The sequence below is a fragment of the Glossina fuscipes genome, unplaced genomic scaffold (genome assembly GCF_014805625.2).
Source record: "Glossina fuscipes isolate IAEA_lab_2018 unplaced genomic scaffold, Yale_Gfus_2 110, whole genome shotgun sequence".
NCBI classification, from domain to species: Eukaryota; Metazoa; Arthropoda; class Insecta; order Diptera; family Glossinidae; genus Glossina; species Glossina fuscipes.
In genome coordinates, this window is record NW_023998453.1 from 1,229,645 (window position 1) to 1,237,152 (window position 7,508).

Below are 7,508 nucleotides of genomic sequence, written 5' to 3' on the forward strand. Positions count from 1 at the left end.
TATCAAAAGCAGAAGAAAACTGCAAGAATTTTAGTCTTCTGCAGCGATGATCAACAGGAGAACAGAAATGTAGAAGACCAAGGTAAACGAGGAACTTTCTGGTGAAACAAAACCTGGAGTCGCTGAGCTACCCCAGCACCAGGTTTTGGGTAAAAAAAGCCCTTATTAAGGTTACTTTTTGTTTTTTTTGTATTTAAAGGTTAACCTGGCGCTGTGAACATTAGAATGTGTGCCTGCTCATAAACGCCGTAGTATCGATCTAATTTTTCGAAAATTTTTTAAACACTTTAGCTCAAATGTCTATCAGAATGTAAACCATTGCTGATTGTTAGGTAAGTTTTTTTTAATTCCAATCTCGATATCAATAAATCAATAGGTTTGCTCATAGTATGGCAGTACAATTCAGCCTTACATACTTATATACTTATTACCTAACATAATACGCGCTCTCGTATGGTTAGATTTTTCCAAATTTTCTTTAAAAATTTTAATTAATAAAAAATTGATTAAATTTTTTTTTAAATTTTTATTTTTTAATGTTTACCTCACTCACTCTGTCTTTACTTAATTTATTCGCTCAAAAATATACAATTTATCGAGTTTTTTTTTTTCCACGCTTAACCTCCAACAAATGGAGTAAATAATTACTAGTGCATGCATATGGATTTAAATTAAAATCTATGCATGTTTACACACTTTTCCAGTTCTTTCGATATCACATTATTCATAACTCGAGTAAATTGTTGATAAAATTCAAATTTACAGCATATGAGTGCGTGTACGTGGTGAAACGCTGTTTTGACAAATTAAAAACAATTAAATTTGGAATGCCTAGCGGAATATTTGTTGGCAAAAAAGTTAGTTTTTTTTTTTTTTAATTAATACATAGCATGCATGATTATTGGCTGCGCTGGTGTCACTTTACAAAATGGTTGCGCCATCTTAATAAATGAGTCCTCAGTTTATAAGCTTCGTATTAGTTTTAATCGGATTTACTATGCGCGCCTAATAGACATTGTTCGTCAGATATTATACACGTGTACAATCGTACAGGTATGTGCTGGAACAGCGACATACACATGTTTAATTGTGCTATCTAATATGGTTTCCCTGACTATTTCAAACGATTTCATAAAACAAAAGATCAAAGAAGTTGGCGGGACTAAGAGAAATTGAGTGATTACTGATACATGTAAATATCATATGCACTTACGCAGCATTAGATGCGCAAATGAACTTCTAGAAGTTTTCTAACTGTATAAATTTCTCAACCATGTGAAGTCTTACGCATTAATGTAAGTTATGCCACTGAAATCTTACATATAAATATAAGTCGTATCCCTGAAGTCTGCACAGGAGTGCACGGTCTTTTTCTGAGCTGCTTTTATTATTACTTTTTCGACGCAGTACAAAAGACATTGTTGTTGAGTGATAAAAACTGGCGATAAACGAAAACCACGAAATCGTTGAAGCGCAAAAAACCCTGGATCATGTTAAGGGAATCATTAATATCGACTGCGAAGTAGCATAACTTTGCGATCTTATTTACAGGGATCAGTTGAGAGTAATACATGATCATCTGGCCCGTATCAACAACACGATTAACATCACGTGAAAACATGTACCCGATATTTAATACACAGACGGTTACAATATACAGACAGATATGGAGCGATTTTTGGGCAGAAAGACATCTGAAATTCTTAAGCAAAACTCGCCTAAAAAACGTTAGCTATTGGTCTCATCAACCAAAAATCTCTTTTATAATCGATGACTTGTGACCAGTTTGTTTTAGCAACGTTCGCTTCATACAGCGATACGCACAATGCGTTTTGCATACAGCATCAAACGAGCAACAGTCGATGTAGCAAAAAGAAGAAACACATATATATATCTTACGCTGCAAAATGTTTAAAGAATTTGCATCCTCCTCTTGAAAGGAAAACTTTTGCTCGTTAAAAAAAAAAAGCAATGGCTCTATAGGTGCGATACCTCATTGCGTCTCATTGAATCTTTAAAGGCGCTAGGAAATGAATGAAATATGCAGAGGCGAAATAGAAAATCGATTGCATTCCCACTTCAGCTGCTACAGATCCATAATTGGAAGAAGGCAATATGAAGAGCTGTAAGCGAATGCACTAAAGCCGTTGTTCCAGGGATTTGATTTATATGCAGAGTAGGTCAAGTTGTTTTAATTACGCTACATGGTGTAAGCTAGAATACCAACGGATTGAACGAAGATATTTTTGAAATACTGATGATTATCATTTGCTTATAAATCAATCATTGTGCGATTGATTGTGTTTGCCTAGATGCAAGCACGCACATGCACCTACATCAAACACAAGTGAGGTTCGAATGCATGACAACCGAAATAATTATAGTTCAACCGGGCACTTGCACTCTTGTTACGGCTATATGTAGTAAATTACGTAAATACACTCCGGAGAACGAACTAGAGTCTTGTGCCACGGATTGCAAGAGAATTCCCTAAATATTTGGAGCAACAAGAAGCCATTTGCCAGAAAAAAAAAAACAACTCCATATTCCAAAAAGGACTTATTTTTCTAATATTCCGTTTTCTGTAGAGTCACGCAAAAGCTCAATCATAAAATTCGAACGCCACTTACACTATGCTACTTACATGTGAACTGGATTTTATTACCCATGTGAGGCAAGGAAGACGCACTAGCAATTTCATCGAACAATTAAATGCATTAATAAAACTTTATCGATAAAAACGTTCGAAAAAAGTTGTTATGCCTAAATATTATTCTTCTTAAGCAATCGTCACAATTGCATTATTTCGTATGTATAACTTACAGATTCCTTCACTCAATAGATTCTTAGTCGATATATTGATATATCGATAGTTATGATGATGATGATATGAAATGCGGCAAAATTATGGGGCGAAGGAGACTAGGGTAGTAGCTAGAATAGGGTGGAGAATAGCTCAGGACACATCGTCAGCCTCGACGATCAGTTTCGACGATCCTTTAGGTCTCCACAGGGACCTGTACACGCGTAAACGTCTGTGGAGTGTTTGTGGATGGAAAGCAAAAACCCCACATTGCTGCCGAGCTATTTATCTTTAGAATGATACGTGCGTTGATCCTTTACAACTTTCGACTGTCTGAACTTTTGACTATACTAGCATAATATATTATTCCGCTGCAAAAACGTGACTTACTTTGACTAAATGATAAAAAAATATTATTTTCTATTACCCTGTTAAAATAGGACTCGTTGTCTTTTAAAATGCGGTTCTCCATCTATCGGAAAGTGGCACTCGCTGGACTTAAATGCGGTTATCGATCTATTAAAGTATGGCTCTCTACTACTAAAGTCTGGTTCTCAAAAGTACTTGCAATTTCCCTCTAGTTGTCTTGCTTACTCGCTTTTGTCGAAGAGCAAAGAATTTTACCTTATTTCTCTAGAAAGGACAACCGAATTCCATGTCCGTTCATTTCGCATAGGAGCCCATCCCTAGCTGCTATATAAAGTCTTCAAATATCTCTAATTTCTGGATGTCAGAGGCTTAGCACGCCTCCAGTAATGATAGCATTAAATTAATCTCCACATTTGCATCATTTATATCACACTTACAAATAATTGCGCATTCACACGTAAATACATATTCAGAAAAATACACATGAATAGCTTGAAATTATTTCATTAATCAAACAAATAATTTGATATTAATGACTTTTGTCACTTTACTGATTAGATTTTTCTTCCTTGCTTTTCGCCTTGCGTTAGTGTTAGCAAAACCAAAGCGTATCATAAAATTGAACATTTGACAGTTTGGAAAGACAGGCAGATCAGACCAAATAATATCTTAATAATAAAATTAGATAGAATAGCGTTGAAGTGCACACATAAATGCTTTTTATGGATGTAATGAAAGGAAACATTAAAATAAAATTACAAAAACAAATTGCCATTAAGCAGGCATAAGTTCCCAACAACCCTAATTTCGAAGCTTGGCTACTCAAATAGTTTGAGCAAACGATAGAAAAATGTTATAATTTTCCCTTCACTACTAGCGCTTCACTTCGTCTATTGCGACTACTTTTTAAACAGGATATTAATGAAGATTTGCATCATTATAATTCGAAATATTGTTGCAATATTTCGCTTAGGTTAACGCGCTTTCAATTAAGAAGAAAAAATTACAAAAGTGAACTCTTATCTTAATTCATATTGTGCTGCAGGCCCGCTCTTTGACCAATTCGTCCCGTTTTCAATATCTGTCGACGCAATTGTAGCCGATATAGCAATTTTTGCGGCAGGGAGAGCCTTTATCACACACACATAACCGGACAGTTGGACAGATGGACGGACTTTAGTACTGACATATGTATATATATATATGTACTTTATCTTGAGGCCTTGGGAACATTTTGCCCTAAAAAGTGCACTTTCTCGGTGGATCGTATAAAAGTCCAATAGAATTTTACTAACTGCCGGTAAATAGTCGATTGACTCCACACAGTACAGTGCACTGACCCTAGCTGAATATAACTTTCTCACTTGTTACTTCTTAAATTATTTTAATGAGTTTTCTAAATTTATATACATACATACATATATCGCATCGTACCATATACCTCAATTTTTTGGGTCCCTGAAGGTGTAAATCGAAAGCAAATAAATGAAAATGGTCCGGCTATTCGCAAGTTTACAGTTTGCCAAGGGGGCAACTGAACTTTCAATTGGTTCGCGAGAAAACTAAACCTAAACTCTAGATAAACCTCTAGTGTGGAAGCAAAGTACATAGTTTTTGATCTCGTAAGGAATTGACTATAAACGATATGAAAATACCTTTTGTTTTATTAAGGTCACAAGTTTGCACGAGTCTGAGAAGGCCATGCCTTTTATATAATCTTTGAGCCAAATTCTATTTCGGCATCGCAGTACATTTTGGATAAATATAAAGGTTTCGGTTGTTTTTGCACATATTTTCAAACTTCACTTCTGGATTTAAACTAAACGTGTACACGCTAGCGAGTAATATTCAGGCTTAATTTTCTTGATCGTGACCGTGACACTGCCAACAATAGTTAAATTGGCTTAGATTGGAACGGAAGGATGAATGAACGATTGATTGACAATTATGAACTCTAGGAAATTTGTAAAGTTCCTGATGCGTACGTATTTCACTGTGTGGTACAAATGAAATAACTAAACTAATATACTTTGATTCCTTGTTGCTGGGTGTAAAAAGTAGATTGACATCTGCTTCAATATGGAATAAGGAATATATCTACCAATTTTGATGCAAATCGATACTGAATGAAGCTGATATGTAAGAATGCGTAATTCATGCAAACATTATAGAGTTATAAAGCAATTTATAAATAATATTGACAAACGTTAAATCATACTTAATAAGAAAGAGAGAAAGAAACAACTCACCGTTTATTTGCATATATTGAAAGATGCGGAGCAAAATGATTATTAGTTTATTGCAATTATATGCAAAACATGTTTATATATGTATATATTCGCTCATAAATGCATATCAATCGTTATTTAATAGAAAAATTATGTGTCGCAACATTTAAGCCGAAAAATTTTTTTGGAATATGCCTCTCGATGCATAAAGTTTAAGTAATAAAATATTAATATTAACTGCTGTTGTTGTTATTATTATTATTATTATTATTATTTTTATTGCGCTTTGCATACACCTTATCCATGCAGGCAATCATTAAAATAAAAATCGTTTACTTTCAAAGTAATTTATTTGAAAACTTCAACAATTTTGTCGCGTCGTGCTAACCAAAAACTTGTCATTCAAAGTATTTTACACAGCATTTAACCTTACTTTAATAATATGTTTATGCACATGTATGTGTGTGTAAGCTACTTATACACATATCTATAAACACTTTGAATATATTATTAAATGATTTCTTTTATAAATATTTTACATGTTGTTACGTTTACGTTGGAGTACATTTTTTGTTTTTATTCACTAAATGTTCATACAACAGAATCAGTCAAAAGCACGCGTTAATATTTTCGTTTTAACACAAAAGTTTTCTACAGAAAAATGAAAAAAAAAAAAAACGCAAATAAAATTTAAGAAAAAAATTTAAAAAAAATATTCTCCTTTAATATACATATATTTATCTATGCATGTGTACGCATACCATATGACATATCCCCTCTGGCTATTAATAGTTAATTATAGACTTGAGTTCTTTTTTAGAATTTATCAAAAATTGTTTTTTTTTTTGCCTTTAAGTTATCAATCGATAAAATTGCATAAAAAAATTTTAAATAATGCATTTTGAAATTATGGCTTTATTTTCATTTATTGTTGTTGCTATTATTGTTTTTATACTTGTGTATACAATGCTTTTGATCTCAGTCGCTTAATGATGGCACATGTCAAGGTTGTCAGAAAATATTTTACTTAAAAAACGTTGCCATTTCATTCTTCAAAGATTCCATATAGAATAATTTAACTATATCGGTCTAATCGAGGTATGCTTCTGTGCTGTTTATTCGCCTGATTACCTTTCTATTTTTAGTGATCCCTATCAGCAAAAAATGAAAGAAAAACGAACAGTGATAGCGAATCTGCCATTTTAGTGCGTGCCTCTCTAAAATATTTTACATTAAAATGTACTTTGCCGTGATAGAAAAACCATATGCATCTGCCCGTGCTTGCTTCATCGCACCTTAGCATCAAATTTAGTTCCTTACTATTTGCAATATGGCTACCGGCCACTTTGAAAAGTATTTACTTCAGGTCGATTCTTTTAATCGTCCTTAAATTGTTTTCTTGGCTATACCTGCTCCAATGGTAAACTGAAAGACTTTTACGAACAGACTAATCGATGTTTACTGGAGGGAATAGATGAACACATAATGTAAACTTATCGACTGCAAGCTCTTCGATAAATGCCACTGTGTATGCAATATCTGCGAACGAACACAGGTGAGAGTGTGTAGAGACGAGAGATAAGACGGTCCTGCGGATGGGCGACATATTAATAGGATGAATTCGACGACAATCCTACGATCTCATGAATGGGCACCCAATGGATTGAACGCCTTACTTGGCAATATCTCCCCAGCAGAATGAACGCCGAAAGATGGACTACAAGCTAAGGTAACGATTAAGTTTGTTCGGAAAGGCTGGTCTCGTTGACAAAACCGTCGCCTGGTTAGCATAGTGACTGACAGATAATTGGCCAAGAATATGAACGACCCGAAAAATGCATGGCTTGACGCGTAGCCCAGTAGACGCATGGGTTGGTAGATACAGGGACTGAAAGATGTGTACCCTGAAAAATGCATAGCCCGTTGTGTACATAGTCTGATAAATGAATGGCCTGATAGATGCATGTTCTGACAGATGTATGGCCCGATAACTACGCAATCTGATAGGCACCTGATCCAATAGGCGGATAGGCGTACAGTCTGTTTGACGTGCAGCTCGGCCGATGGGCGGACAGACTAATGAAGGGAGGACCTTGTAGGAAAAGTAA

General features: G+C 34.6%; 1 protein-coding gene across 1 annotated transcript in view; it reads right to left on the minus strand.

Annotated features, from left to right (window-relative positions):
• The window catches only part of LOC119638900 (octopamine receptor Oamb-like), a 95,153-nt gene extending 89,543 nt beyond the window's left edge, over positions 1 to 5,610 (minus strand). Inside the window, 1 exon segment of the mRNA XM_038035997.1 lies at positions 5,422 to 5,610. The gene's annotated coding sequence lies outside the window, so the exon portion shown is untranslated.
• Between the last annotated feature and the right edge of the window lie 1,898 nt (positions 5,611 to 7,508).